Source organism: Rhinopithecus roxellana, chromosome 18 (genome assembly GCF_007565055.1).
Source record: "Rhinopithecus roxellana isolate Shanxi Qingling chromosome 18, ASM756505v1, whole genome shotgun sequence".
NCBI lineage: Eukaryota > Metazoa > Chordata > Mammalia > Primates > Cercopithecidae > Rhinopithecus > Rhinopithecus roxellana.
The window spans coordinates 40290321-40306435 of NC_044566.1; the positions used below are offsets into that span (position 1 = coordinate 40290321).

Here is a 16115-nt window from a genome sequence, read left to right on the forward strand (position 1 = left end):
TCCTTCAGGTCTGTGCCTACAAACGAATACTTTATCCGAGTATTGCAACCTGGGCAGAAACATCACAAAACACCCAGCCCTGCATTTTAGGGAAAAAAAAAAAGGCAAAAAGGAGGAAGAAAAAAAAAACGAAGGCAACTGAGAAGACAGGGCATGTCCAGTGTGGCCTCCCAGATGAACCTCAATGCGTTGCTTTCTTTTGGCGCAGCCACTTCCTTTGTAACTTGGAAGGAAAGAAAGTCACATCACATTGCATTCTATCTGCCCAAGTGAATTGAACCCCGTTAGGTGAGCCAAACTTAAACACATTAAATTCTACAAATAACCACTTGTAGAATTATTAAGATAGAAAACAATGGTGGGCACTAACAGATTCACTCAGGATTGGGTAGTTAACGGGTTAATTCAGATTATGTGTAGCTCTATCTGGGAGAAGACACAGGGCTTGGAGGAAGCAAGACTGTTCAGCATGAATTGGAACTGATGTATGAGCTTGCTGTAGCACTTGGAATAGAAAAACTCTTTTCAGTCCCTTTGATCCCTCTCAGACTACACCAGGGTTCAACTGAGGAACAACAGCGCTGACCACCATCCTTCTCGATCTTTGGGGAAATAAACTTTTTGGATAGGGGAGTCAGATGAGGCTGCATTTTCCACCAGGGAACAGGAAGTGCTGCGGGAAGATCCCAGCTTCTAGCTAAAGCTGGGGCGGTAGGAGCTGCCGGCCAGCTCGCCATCCAGTCCCCAGAGCCCGGGCTTTAGGGCGCCGGAATGCGACCAGTTTTACCGCCAAGGAGCCGGGCCAGGCGCGCCTCCTCCCCGCGGCCTCGCAAGGAACAGGTTAGGGAGAGACTTCCAACTTTCTCTGGCCGGCCCTGAACGCTCGCCGCCCCTGCCCAGCCGCCCACTGTCTGGCAGCCTGCAAGTCTCCATTCAGAAGCGGCTCCGTGCTGCCCAGCGCTGGCGCCCTGGCGGCGCGGAACCCTGCGGCCAAATAACACGACCTGGGGGCAAAGGAGGACAACAGTTCCCACCAGGTAGGCACTGCGGGAAGGAGGCCGACGATCCCGAGATTCTCCGGCGACCCCGGCGGGCTCTCCCCCGGCGGCGCGCAGGTCCCGCGGCACGTGAGTGGCGGCTCTCGCAGCTTCCCTGGACGCCCGGGGAGGCCCGCCCCGCGCCCAGCTCTCTCCACCCGGGGCGCTCCCCAGCTGCGGAGAAGCAGAAGTGGGCGCCCGACCGCGGCGCGCCGAGCCCAGCCTAGCCCAGCCCGCGAGCGCGCGACGCTGCCTGCCGACCCTGGAGAAGGTGGAGGCCTGCGTCTTCGGGTGCTTTCCTGCCTCTGAGCTCCCCGAGACCCTCTCTGAGGCCGGACCGTAGATAGTCCGCTGGGCTGGGATGAGGACTAGGGGCTGGGAAGGTCAGTGATTGGGAGAACTTAAGTTTTTAGTTAATTTGATCTTGTTGGGCGGCCAATATCTTAATTATAACTTATATTTGAGTAAAAAATTATACTCGGGATTCAAGGCCGTAAGTTAAAATTAAGTATGAAAATACTGGAATTGTAAAGATGGAAAGTAGATTATTTTATTACCAGTTTAAAAAAAAAAAGCCATTTCCCAATCCCCTTCTCCAAAGGAAATCCATCTGATGCCATTTCTGTAAGTGCACTGATGACACCCATAACTGTCAGCTCTGATCTTGTAGTCCCCAAGGAATTATAGGTTCTATCTGTGGTTCTCTGGCATTTTATTAAACAAGTGAAAGTATTCAAGGAAGCTGTTATTTGCCCAGAGTAATTTTCTTTTCTTTTCTGTTTCTTTCTTTCTTTCTTTTCTTTCCTTTCTTTCCTTTCTTTTTTGACACAGTCTGGCTCTGTCGCCCAGGCTGGAGTGCAGTGGCGCCATTTCGGCTCACTGCAAGCTCCGCCTCCTAGGTTCACGCCATTCTCCTGCCTCAGCCTCCCAAGTAGCTGGGATTACAGGCCCCCGCCACCACGCCTGGCTAATTTTTTGTACTTTTAGTAGAGACAGGGTTTCACCATGTCAGCCAGGATGGCCTTGATCTCCTGACCTTGTGATCTGCCCGCCTCGGCCACCTAAAGTGCTGGGATTACAGGCATGAGCCACCGCACCCAGCCTGCCCAGAGTAATTTTCTTTAATGCCCTAAGACAAAGGGTCAGAAGGGTCTTGCTCTACTTGAGACAGCCCCTCAACATAACACGCAGCCACCACCTTCCCATTGCGTTGGTTCAGCCTTTGTGTATTGATTTTCATTTTCAACACAATTTTCTTCCTTAAAATAGGGTGTGGTGACACATACCTATAGTCCTAGCTACTTGGAGGCCAAGGTAGGAGGATCACTTGAGGCCAGGAATTTGAGGCCACGGTGAGCTATGATGGCGCCGTTGCACTCCAGCCTGGGTGACAGAGAGAGATCTTGTCTCTTAACCACACACACACACACACACACACACACACACACACACACACACGATGTAATTTTCTTTTACAACTTTCAGCCTTGTTTGGATGTGCTGTTGGATTATTACCTATGTAATTTAAGTGATTTGATTGGTGATAGTGCTTAACATGAATACACACCTGAATAGACCTCCCAGGCTGTAGTAGATGCCATGATGGGATCAGAGTGCCTGGTAAATGGGCACTCATCAGATCCAGCACTTTAGAGCTCGGGCTTCTGGACCATAATTGAGTTCCAGAAACAAGCCATGGACCTGGGATGACTTATCCAAAGTGACAGGGAACGTAACTAATTGGAAGCAGATCCAGGAGCCAAAACTACAGTTACGGCAGCCTAGAGGGGTTGGCAATATCACCTGGTCCAGTGGCTTTTGCAGCTTAAGAAAATGAGACCCAAAAGAACCTTGATTAAGGACAGACTTGGCTGGGTATGGTGGCTTATGCCTGTAATCCCAATACTGGGAGGCCAAAGCAGGAGGATCACTTGAGTCTGGGAGGTCGAGGCTGCAGTGTGCACACCATTGCACTCCAGCCTGAATGACCAAGACCCTCTCTCAAAAAAAAAAAGAAAAGAAAAGAAAAGGATAGACCCTGTTACAGATTAGAAAGAGTCCTGGACTTGGGGCCAGGATGTTTGTGTAAATGTCCCTGTGTGACCTTTAGTGAGTCACTTAATCTTTCGTAAACCCCAGACCCAGCATGACTGCATTACTGGCTCCTCCGAAACCCCTGTGCTCAGCCTGTTTGAAGAATCCACTGTGCAGGGCGCTTGGTACTTTCCCCCAGCCATTGGGCCCCAGCCTAGTGCTTTGTCTTGTCTTCCTTGAGCCCCTTCCTCTCCTGTCCTCACAAGGGCTGTTCCAGACTCTTATCACTTCCAAGCCTTCCACATTTCTCCTCTCCATGCCTCCCCTGTGCAACCATCAGCCTCAATTTGTTCTGTAAGAAACAATCTGAATTTTGCTCAGATTTTTAATCCCTAATCTACAAAGTTACCTCTCTTTTTTTGCACAAACTCTCATCCATTTGTCCACTGTCCAACTTACTTGCTGTGTCCCCCTGCCTAGCCCAGTGACCGGGAAGAATGAGGATGAGGGAGAAACCAAGGCTTAGAGAGGCCAGGTCACTCCCCAAAGTTACACAGGTGCGAATAGAAGAACAGGGACTCAATAAAGTTCTGTCCAACTTGGAAAGTCAGGCGCTCAGCCACTACGCTGTGCAATGCCCTCACAGAGATTCTTATTAAAAGCAAGAGAGCTGCAGGAACTGGAAGTTCTTTCTTCCAGGATAGATCTCCTTCCACAGTATTTTATAAAATCACCTCAGCAGCTTAATATCCCCCACAACAGTGCTCTTTCTGCTGTCTTTATTTTAGGAAGAGAGAAATGAAGATATTGATGTTAAAATGCTTCCTATCTCTCAGATGCTCAGAGAACTGATTGCAAAATCACCTGGTTGGCACTGAATCAAGAAAGTGTCCTTGCAAACTTTGTTCTGAGTGTAATTTCCTAGGGATCCTATGGCCTCTTGAGGACAGCATTTTAGGGACATGGATCACTGCTCTCTATAGAGGTAGCTCAACTCAATAGTATTTTACATGTAGGCTCCAACCAGCAACCACGTCAACACACTGACCTCTCTGCTCCAGGTGACTGGTTGCTACACTGGGGATTGCATAAGTCAGACTTCAATGCAGCTGGCCTTGTGTTGGGTGGCAGGTGTGATGTAGGTCAGAGGTGAGAGGACAGACAGAATGGCTGCATGGAAAAGCGAGCATTTGCTATTCTACGGAATTTCATAATGCCCTGGTTAATGACACTAAAAGGAGAAATAATTTCACAAAATGTATCCCTGGTTCTGACACCACGTGGGGCGTGTTTTAACAAAGTGAGTTAATTTGGGTTGCAAATAGACCAAGAGCATAAAACATCTCTGACTCAAATGTATTTTTAGTTAATAAGAAAGAAGAGGGGCCCAGCACAGTGGCTCACGCCTGTAATCCCAGCACTTTGGGAGGACCAGGCTGGTGGATCACCTGAGTTCAGGAGTTCAAGACCAGCCTGGCCAACATGGTGAAACCCTGTCTCTACTAAAAATACAAAAAAAATTAGCCGGGTATGGTGGCAGGTGCCTGTAATCCCAGCTCCATGGGAGGCTGAGGCAGGAGAATCACTTGAACCTGGGAGGCCAAGGTTGCAGTGAGCTGAGATTGCACCATTGCACTCCAGCCTGGGCAACAAGAGCGAAACTCAACCTAATCTGGAAAAAAAAAAAAAAAAAAAAAAGCAAAAAAAAAAAAAAAAAAAAAGAAAAAACAGAACACATAAGAAAGAAGAAACCTTCCTTTTGATTATGCAATTTTAGTTCCCATTAAATATTCTTGGCTGCTGATTAGAAATTTAAACTCTAGAATTTAAAAATTCTAGAAGTAGGAGGTTCCAGAGCCGGTTAATTTAACAGCTCAAGAGTATCTGGGGCAGCTTCTCTAAGTCTTTTAGCCTTTCCCTCATGACTACAAGATGGCTGCCACAGCTCTGCCTATCAATCTGCACATGCAACATCCAAAGGCAGGAGGGAAGCACGCTCACATATCTTCCTGTCATCAGAGAAAACAATCTTTCCCAGCAGCACTCTGTCAGGCTTCCCCCTGTGTTTCATTGGCCTAGAAATGGGTCTCATACTCCTCCCAAAAATCAATACTCAGAGGAGACTGATGTTAGCATGATCACTTGAGAATAGGGTCAGCAACGTTCTTCTGAAGAGGACCAGCCAGTAAATATTTCAGGCTTTGCAGGGTATGGGATCCCTGTCACATCTAGTCAGCTCTGCTGTTGTAGAGCCAAAGCAGCTAGAGACACCGGAAACAAATACATGTGCCTGTGTTCCAGTGTCACTGTGGACACTGAAATTTGAATTTCATATATTTTTTACCTCTTACAAAGCATTGTTTTTTGTTTCTTTTCCAGTGAATTAAAAGTGTAAAAAGCATTTTGTATGGTATGAGGCCATACAAACACAGGCGCAGGCCAGATTTGGCTAGCAGGCTGTAGTTTGTCAACCCCTGGTTTGGAGCAATAAGGACTCATCCTTTTGTGGCTGTGGGAAGGGACCACCTTCCCTGAGACATCACCAACCACACCTAAAAAAAAGAAGGGTGAGCGAAGTGTTGTTAGGCAACTGAGAATGTCCCCTACAGTATCTCCTTCCAGGAGATGGAAAAATGCAGAGGGTCATGATAATTTTTAAAAAGCAAATTACACATCAATATGGGCAGGATGATCCCAACCAATTCTGCTTGTTGAAGTCCCTGCCATCCACTGAGATCTATGTTAGACGCAGCTGCCCCATAGCACCTGTTTCTGATTCCTGATTCTCAGAAGCCAAATTGGAGCATTCCTTCCTATCCCTGACAAACTTCCCTTTAGCACCTATCCTGTGCTGGATGCTGTCAACCCAAACTGCTGGAAATGCAGAAGTGAAAGAGCCAATGGCTAGCCTCAAAGAAATCATTGTCCAAGCAGAGGAGGAAGAAACAAGCAACTATAATTCAGGGGGGTATGCGGCAAGAGGCGTGTGGGTGGGGGGCATCCCCGGAGGGAATGAATGAGGGATGGAATAGAAGGTTTCAGGGGAGGCCCACAGGAGACCTCCATGCCAACGTAAATGGCATCTGGCCCTTTGTTAAGAGGACGAATGTAGGTTGGTGTATCACCTACTCCAGGGGCCAGGAGAGTTGCAACTCAGCCAGGCTCTTAGTTGTAATCAACAGAAGCACAAAAGAGATTGATTAAAAGGATGAAAAGGTTACAGAGTGACTCTTCTGCTTGCTGGATGGGGAGGTGGAATGCCGTGAATAGCTTCTGCAACAAGTCCTTATACCCACCGCAGACCCGGCCTGCAGTGGAAACCACTGCTGCTGCCCCTGTGGAGCTCTGGATGTGATGGTTTGTGATGCTGCCCCTCCTTGTACCAGGGCCACAGCCCAGTAACTTTTGCTCCTCCAAAGCCTGGCGCCTGCCTTACCAGCTTTGCCTGATACATCACTTCCACACTGCGCCACTGCCTTGGATTGCTCATCTCTAAGTTAGATGCAGTGTAGATGCAGCTGATGGAGGGAGGCTGGGTCACGTGCCTGTACCGTGCTCTACATAGAAGCCTGGCCGAGGGGGATCTCTGGCATCTGCCTTGGAGAGGCAGGACTCACTCATGTGTTAGGAAGTTCCCAGAACATAGCTGGGATTTCCAAACAATGCGAGGCAGCCAAAAAACATGACACGTGTCCACTCTGCATGGACCCAGCATCCCAGTCAAAGGAAACATGCAAAGGCACAGAGGTGTGAACCGGCAGTGCACAGTTGGGGAACTGGAAGCATTTTGGTTCTGCAGAAGAGAGCAGTGAGTGCTGGGAGAAGTGGCTTGGAGTAGCCGGCAGGAGCCCCTGCTAAATTCATGGTCCTTGTGGCTCCAACCTCAAGGGAAAATACTTTTTTTTTTTCAGACAGAGTCTTGCTGTGTCATCCAGGCCTGAGTGCAGTGGCATGATCACAGCTCACTGCAGCCTCAATCTCCTGGGCCCAGACAATCCTCTCACGTCCGTGTCCTGAATGGCTGGGACTACATGCGTGCACCAGCACCCCCAGCTAATTTTTGTGTTTTTCTGTAGAGATGGGTTTTTGCCATGTTGCCCAGGATGCCCTTGAACTCCTAGTCTCAAGAAATCCTCTTGCTTTGGCCTCCAAAAGCACTGGGATTACAGTTGTGAGCTATCAAGTCCAGCAAGGGCAAGTACTTGCATCTTACTCAGTGTTCTCTGCTGAGGCCCAGGAGCTGTGTCTAACTCCTTGCCTGGCCCAAGGTGCTACCCCTGGTGAATTTTAGTCAGTATCCGTCTAAAGGAATCATCTTTATTAACTGTTGGATGGCATCCTTTTTGTGAAATAGCAAGTGTATGCAGCTTCTCTCTCTCTCTCTCTCCTCTCTTGTGTGTACATTTCCACAATGTACTATTTTATAATTACATTAATAATGGTTCTCCCCGTAAAAATAATCTGAATGTAGCCCCTTTGTGTCTAAAAATTTGTATGGCACCTATCACTAGATACTTAGCCATTTATAAACTTCTTTTAAAAATGCTTTCATTAAATTAGTTATTCTGGGCAAACACAGGCAGATATAACCATTGAAAGGACATACAAATAAAGGCCCAGCAGAGTTGAGATGCCATTGCCTTAGAGATTAGCATGCAGGCTCTGGGTTAGACACGTGAGGGGGAAATCCTGGCCTCTCTGCTTCCAGCAGGATGAGTTGGAAAAGTCTCTTGGGGTGGGAATGAGAGGAAAGATCTCGTTCCGCCAGTTGATGCTCTAAGTACACCTGCTCCATGCCACTACTTCTCAGCTTCATGCGATTGTACCTTAGAGGACTTCCGTGGGCCACATTCTAACTTTTTAAATCTTTTTTTTAAGACACAGTCTTGCTCTGTCATCCAGGCTGGAGTGCTGTGGCGTGACCATAGTTCACTGCAGCCTCGAGCTCCCAGACTCAAATGATCCTCCCACCTCAGCCTCCTAAGTAGCTGAGACTACAGGCCTATGCCACCATGCCTGACTAATTTTTCATTATTTTGTTTGTGTGTTTGTTTGTAGAGAAGGGGGTCTCACTATATTGACCAGGCTGTTCTCGAACGCCTGGCCTCAAAGAATCCTCCCATCTCAGCCTCCCAAAGTGCTGGGATTACAGGTGTGAGCCACTATGCCCAGCTCTAACCCTCTTATTTACAATGGGATTGTTTTCCTCACTGGGCCTAAATTTGTAAAACATGGCCAATTCCCAAATGCTCCATTATTCAAAGTATTTAGTCAATCTCTCTGTTCCAATTAAGCACCAGAAATTTGCAGATGAAAAGCCATACCTCATTTCATTCACAGAGAATCACAGAGCCAGGCAGAGGGGGCTGGGAGCAGTAGGGCATGGGCACAGAACCCAGCCCAGAGGACCAGGAAAGGGTCTGGAGCTTGGGGCAAGAGCTGAGCCTGAAAGTAGGAGCAGGAGTTAGGCAGGGAAGAAGAAGGGAACACACCATAGGATTGCAAGGAGGCAGGGGAAGGCATGGCCACGTCTGGGAGCTGCAGGGGCTCCGGTCAGGGTAGGAGGAGAGGTAACAGGAAGGAGACTAGCGAAGGAGGGAGGGCTGATCTTGAGGGGTCTCACAGGCCCTGCTAAGAGAGTGCAGGGTTTCTTTAGAGGATGGTAGAGGGAGCTGTTGAGTAATACTGACTTCCTGATGTGAACGTGGCTGTGTGGAGGAGGCCGACAGCATGGACTCTGGGTCGACTGTCCAGTCCTCAAAAGCTGGCTTTCCCACCTGATGACTTTGTGATGGTGAGAAGTTCCTGTAAGCCTCAAAATTTCACATCTTAAAAGTGAAAAATGGAAATTGAGTGAAGATGAGACAATACATATAAAGCACTATTACAGTGTCTAATACTGGTCAATAAATGCTATTATTGGCCGGGCGCGGTGGCTCACGCCTGTAATCCCAGCTCTCAGGGAGGCAGAGGCGGGAGGATAGCTTGAGCCCAGGAGTTCGAGACCTGCCTGGGTAATATAGCGAGACCTCGTTCTCCACAAAAAGGAAAAAAAAAAAAAGACAAAAAAAAAATGCTATTATGGTTATTGATCATTTGAATAATAATGAAGTATATAGTTTGTCTCATTTTATAGATTTATGATAATGGAATGAATGAACTTTGTCACAGCAAAATGAGTTTAAAATGTTAGTTGTATATCCTGATAGAAAATATAAACTGAAAAAGATTCCTTTGTGAGACCGGGGTCTCACTATGTTGCTAAGGCTGGTCTCGAACTCCTGGCCTCAAGCTAACCTCTTGCCTCAGCTATTGTGCCTGCCTAATATAAACATTTGTTTATTCATTCCACAAATATTGATTGACCATGAAGGATGTACCAGGCAACAGTTCTACGCTCTTGGGATAAGGTAGTAAATGAGGCTGACAGGGGTCCCTGCTCTCATGGAGCTTACATTCCAGCGGGGAGGCTGATGATGAAAAAGGAAACAGTGTGACTCCCAAGACCTGTACATTCCACCAGGGCAGGGAACGTGTTGCATTTGTACCTGGATCTATCCCAAGTGCATAAGACAGGACCTGGGTCAGGCACTCGATGAAGGTGTTGAGTGAATGGAAGATTATTTCAGATAGTGCTGAGTGCCGGAAGACAACGGAACAGCGCGACTTGACAGAGTGGGAAGGTCGACTTAGCTAGATGCGGTGCACGGCTGAGAAAGCACTGCTGAGCTAAAGTGGATGGCGTGAAGAAAGCAGTCATGGGACAGTCTTTGGGACAGCTATTCCAGGCCAAAGAATTTTCCATGCCTAAGCTGAAGGCCCCGAGGCAGGGCTGTGCTGGGAATGTACAAAGAAAGGAATGAATGGACCTCACAGCACAGGGGCCAATCATTTGTGGGTCGTTGGCAGGCATATCTTTTATCTAACAGGAGACTATTTTTGCCTCCAGAGGGCACTTGAACATAACAAATGCATCTAAGGGCCAGCTTGGGTTAACTCTCAGAGAAGCAGTTTCCTGAAAGCGTAACTTCAGAGGGCCAGGAAAGCAAAAAGAAAATAATCTCAGCTGAAGACTTTGCTTATTGAAATTTGAAAGCACCTCATTTAAAAATTAACTTTTATGAGATAGTACAAGTGTAAGCTAGCAATGTGGGCTTTCATACATTAGTGTTAGTTTAACAACATAGCCCTCCCCTTGGTGGATAGATGAGAGAGGAGTTTAACAGGTAGGAGAGGGGACGAAAGGCTAATTTAGAGAGGTCTCAGCAAGGTCAGGCCTGGGTGAGACCCAAAGCAAGGAGGCTCTGAGAAGCTAAAAGGCAACATAGAGAGGGGCCAAGGGACAGGGGAGAATGAGCACAAGAAGGCAAGAGGATGGGCTGGGGGAACCAGAGTACTCTCACGTACTTTAGAAATTGACCTTCGGACAGTTCTGCCTAGTCCTATCTCTGTCATCTCCGAAAGTCATGTTCTAAGCACTGTTTCAACATAGTTCTATGTCATATGCTGTGCAATACACACCAGTGTGACACGATCCTGGTCTTCCATACACTGAAAATCCAAAGCAATTTTACACATGAATATACTAAGAGTGAGTCATCTTACATGGAGGGGAAAGACAAGTACCTAGACAATCTAATTTGAAGGGCACGAAACCACTTCCTCTTCTGTCCCATCTCCTGTAAGTTCTACTGCTGTGGGGCTCTCCATGACCCTTCCCCTTACTTTCTTCTTTGGCTTTGGGCACTAAAGCCCTTGTGAAGAAGCTAATGAAATCTAGGAAGCTCGTCCATCTGGGTGCAACCTCTCTGGACCTCCACAGGCCTGGCACCTGTTGCATTGTCTATCTTGTTAGATTACCTGCTCCACATCTGTGATCTCTGCTAGATCACCAGCCCCTTGAAGCAGGGAACAAGTCATACTCAGCTGTGTATTCCAAGGGTTTTGACTAAAGCTTCATTTTTCACATAGTGTTATACAGTTACACTAATATCATCTACCTATATATTATATAAACATGCACTTATGTTCATCTTTTGCTGCTGTTTTTTTTTTCTTTTTTTTTTTGAGACAGGCTCTTGTTCTGTCACCCAGGCTGAAGTACAGTGGCACTGCAGCCTCTGCCTCCTGGGCTCAAGCAATCCTCCCACCTCAGCCTCCAGAGTAGGTGGGACTGCAAGTACACACCACCACGCCCACCTAATTTATTTATTTGTATTTTTTGTGGAGGTGAGGTTTCACCATGTTGCCCTGGCTGGTCTCGAGCTTTTGGGCTCCAGTAATGACACACCTTGGCCTCCTAAAGTGCTGTTTTAGGCTGTGTTTGATACTGTAGTTTGATCTGGTTTATAAGATAGACCAGCTGGAGATTTATCTATCCAGATAGATAGATAGATAGATAGATAGATAGATAGATAGATAGATCGATCCAGAAAGAAAGATAAAAATTTCCCAACTTGGAAGATGCAGGGACAAAACAGCTGTTTTTTTTTTTTTTTTTTTTTTTTTTTTTTTTTTTTTTTTTGAGACAGAGTCTTGCTCTGTCGCCCAGGCTGGAATATAGTGGCGTGATCTCGGCTCACTGCAAGCTCTGCCTCTTGGGTTCACACCATTCTCCTGCCTCAGCCTCTTGAGTAACTGGGACTACCGGCGCCCGCCACCACACCCGGCTAATTTTTTTTATTTTTAGTAGAGACAGGATTTCACTGTGTTAGCCAGGATGGTCTCGATCTCCTGACCTTGTGATCCACCCTCCTTGGCCTCCCAAAGTGCTGGGATTACCTGCGTGAGCCACCGCACCCAGCCCCTCTCCTGCTTTTTATTTCTTGGGAGAAAATTTCAAGTCATTTAAGAAGATACATTAGAATTTTCTTTTTCTAATGATGAGCATTTTGTGAGCAGTCTATACAACGTGGCGCCCTTCCAATAGCTTAATCCACAAATTGTACCAGGCCCCTGCCTTGCTTCTTTAACCTTCTTTCATCTCCATGGATGAAAGAGTTAAGGAGAGGGGGTGCGGTGGCTCATGCCTGTAATCCCAACACTTTGAGAGGCCGAGGAGGGTGGATCACAAGGTCAGGAGATCGAGACCAGCCTGGCTAACATGGTGAAACCCCATGTCTACTAAAAATACAAAAATTAGCTGGACCTGTTGGTGCACGCCTGTAATCCCAGCTACTCCGGAGTCTAAGGCAGGAGAATCTCTTGAACCTGGGAGGCAGGGGTTGCAGTGGGCCGAGATCACCCACTGCACGCCAGCCTGGGAGACAGAGTGAGAAACCATCTTACAAAAAAAAAAAAAAAAAAAAAAATCAGTAACATTTCTATATGCCAACTGTGAACAATGTGAAAAAGAATTTTTTTTTTTTTTTTTTTTTTTTTTTTGAGGCAGAGTCTCATTCTGTCGCCCAGGCTGGAGTGCAGTGGCCGGATCTCAGCTCACTGCAAGCTCCACCTCCCAGGTTTACACTATTCTCCTGCCTCAGCCTCCAGAGTAGCTGGGACTACAGGCGCCCGCCACCACGCCCAGCTAGTTTTTTGTATTTTTTTTAGTAGAGACGGGGGTTTCACCGTGTTAGCCAGGATGGTCTCGATCTCCTGACCTTGTGATCCGCCTGTCTCGGCCTCCCAAAGTGCTGGGATTACAGGCTTGAGCCACCGCGCCCGGCCTAAAAAGAAATTTAAAAAGTACTCCTAGTTACAATAGCCACACACAAATTTAAATACTCAGGAATTAACCAATGATGTGAAAAGCCTCTATAATAAAAACCATAAAACACTGATGAAGGAAATTGAAGAGGACACCAAAAAATGGAAAGGCATCCCATGTTAATAGATTGGAAGAATTGATGTTGTTAAAATGTCCATTCTGCCCAAAGCAATCTACAGATTTGATGCAATTCCTATCAAAATACCAATGACATTCTTCACAGAAATAGAAAAAAAAAAATCCTAAAATTTATCTGAAACCACAAAATAGCCAAAGGGATCCTAAGGAAAAAGAACAAAACTGAAGGAATCATATTACCTGACTTCAAATTATACTGGAGAGCTATAGTAACCAAAACAGCATGGTACTGGCATAAAAACAGACACATAGACCAATGAAACAGAATAGAGAACCCCAAAACAAATCCACAATCTACAGGGAACTCCCTTTCAACAAAGGTGCCAAGGCATACACTGGGGAAAAGACAGTCTCTTCAATAAATGGTGCTGGGAAAACTGGATATCCACATGCAAAAGAATGAAACTAGACCACTATCTCTTGCCATATACAAAAACCAAATCGAAATGGATGAAAGACTTAAGACCTCAAACTATAAAACTACTAGAAACATTGGAAAACACTGGGAAAAATCTCTAAGACATTGGTCTGGGCAAAAATTTCTTGAGTAATACTCCACAAACACAGGCAACCAAAGCAAAAAATGAACATATGGGATCACATCAAGTTAAAAAGCTTTGGCACAGAAAAGGATACAATCAACAAAGTGAAGAGACAACCCACCAAATGGGAGAAAATATTTGCAAACCACCCATCTGACAAAGGATTAATAACCATAATATATAGGGAGTTCAAACAACTCTATAGGAAAAAAAAACTAATAATCTGATAAAAAAAAATGAGCAAAAGATTTGAATAGGCATTTCTCAAAAGAAAACAAATAGCAAACAGACATATGAAAAGGTGCTCATCATTATCATCAGAGAAATGCAAATCAAAACTGCAATGAGATATCATTTCACCCCAGTTAAAATGGCTTATATCCAAAGCCAGGTAATAACAAATGCTGGCGAGGATGTGGAGAAAAGGGAACCCTTGTCCGCTGTTGGTGGAATGTATATTAGTACAACCACTATGGAGAACAGTTTGGAGATTCCTCAAAAAACTAAAATTTGAGCTACCATATTATCCAACAATCCCACTCCTAGGTATATACCCAAAAGAAAGGAAATCAGAATTTAGAAAAGATATCCACACTCCTATGTTTGTTGCTGCAGTGTTTACAATAGCTAAGATTTGGAAGCAACCTAAGTGCCCATCAACAAATGAATGGATAAAGAAAATGTGGTATATATGCACAATGGAGTACTATTCAGCCATGAAAAAGAATGAGATCCAGGCATTTGTAACAACATGGATGGAACTGGAGGTCATTATGCTGAATGAAATGAGCTAGGAACAGAAAGACAAACATCTCATGTTCTCACTTATTTGTGGCATCTAAAAATCAAAACTATTGAACTCGTGGTCATAGAGAGTAGAAGGATAGTTACTAGAGGCTGAGAAGGGTAGTGGGGAGTTGGAGGGGAGGTGGGGATGGTTAGTGGGTACAAAAAAAATAGAAAGAATGAATAAGACCTACTATTTTAATTGCACAATAGGGTGACTGTAGTCAATAACAACTTAGTTGTATATTTTAAAATAACTTAAAGAATGTAATTGAATTGTTTGTAATTCAAAGGATGAATGCTTGAGTACTCCATTCTCCATGATGTGATTAATATGCACTGTATGCCTGTATCAAAACATCTCATGTACTCCATAACTATATACACCTACTATGTACCCACGAACATGTTTAAAATAATTTAAAACAGTTTTTTAAAGAATATACTGATGAAATTAATGGAATTAACTAATTAAAAGTTTTCTAGGATGTGGTAGCAACTCCCTGAAATTGGTCCCCCAGTGACCACTGCTGCTGGCACTCGCAGGGAAGTGTGGTTTCTTCACTTTGAATCTGGACTGGCCTTGTGACTCATTTTGCACCAGTAGAATGAGATGAAAGTGATGCTATGTGATCTTCAATGCTGTGCAGCTTTAGTGTGGTGTGAATGTTCACTCTAAGGCAAGCCAGCTGCTCTGTAAGAAGGCCAAATATAGGCCAGGCCCAGTGACTCAACGCCTGTTATGCCAGCACTTTGGGAGGCCGAGGCAGGCCGATCACGAGGTCAAGAGCTCGAGACCATCCTGGCCAATGTGGTGAAACACCATCTGTAATAAAAATACAAAAATGAATAAAAATACAAAAATTAGCTGGGCGTGGTGGTGCACATCTGTAGTTCCAGCTACTTGGGAAGCTGAGGCAGGAGAATCGCTTGAACTTGGGAGGCGGAGGTTGCAGTGAGCCGAGACTGCACCACTGCACTCCAGCCTGGAGAGAGAGTGAGACACACACACACACACACAGAAGTCCAAATATGCTGAGATGCCATGCTGTGAGGAAGCCCAACACAGCCAGGTACAAAAGTCATGGGGCAAGCCAGGCACAGTGTCTCATGCCTGGAATCCCAGCACTTTGGAAGGCCGAGGCAGGCGGATCACCTGAAGTCAGGAGTTTGAGATGAGTCTGGCCAACACGGTGAAACCCTGCCTCTACTAAAAAAATACAAAAATTAGCCAGGTGTGGTGGTGTATGCCTGTAGTTCCAACTAGTCTGGAGGCTGAGGCAGGAGGATAGCTTGGACCTGGGAGGCGGAGGTTGTAGTGAGTCGAGATCACACCACTGTGCTCCAGCCTGGGCAACAGAGTCAGACTCCATCTCAAAAAAAAAAAAAAAAAAAAGGGCACAGGGCAAAGGTGTGGAGAGATCAGCCGGCCCGTTTCTTCCCGTTACTCCCACTGAGGCATCAGATGTGTGGGTGAAGAAACCATCCAGGACATCCAGTCTTATCTGATGGCAACCACAAGAGAGATCAAAGTAGGGACCACCCAGCTGAGGCCCATCTACCATAGAACCAGGAGAAATAGTAAGTTGCTGTTTTAAGATACTAAGCGTTAGGATGGTTTGTTGCGCAGCAATGGATAACTGGAACATAGGATGATTTTGTTTCTTCATTTTCTTGTAAGGTTTGTTGAGTTTATTAGTGTAGAATTTCATGAGATATCTAGTGCAAAGTACTGATCTCTAATGTATCAGGACCGATCTCAGTTGAGTCGCTATTTCCTACCAAAGGTGACTTGTTTCTAAAAAGTACATTTCTAGAGGTTCCTGGGAAGAAAATGACTGGTGAATCATATATCATAATAGAAAGCTA

At 45.8% G+C, this 16115-nt stretch overlaps 1 long non-coding RNA gene across 1 annotated transcript in view; it reads left to right on the forward strand.

The window, feature by feature from the left end:
• The first annotated feature begins 430 nt into the window (after positions 1 to 430).
• Positions 431 to 16115, forward strand: part of LOC104653869 — a 47477-nt gene continuing 31792 nt past the window's right edge. The window contains exon 1 of the long non-coding RNA XR_004054748.1: positions 431 to 1037. This is a non-coding gene — a long non-coding RNA (uncharacterized LOC104653869). The remainder of the gene's footprint in view (positions 1038 to 16115) is intronic.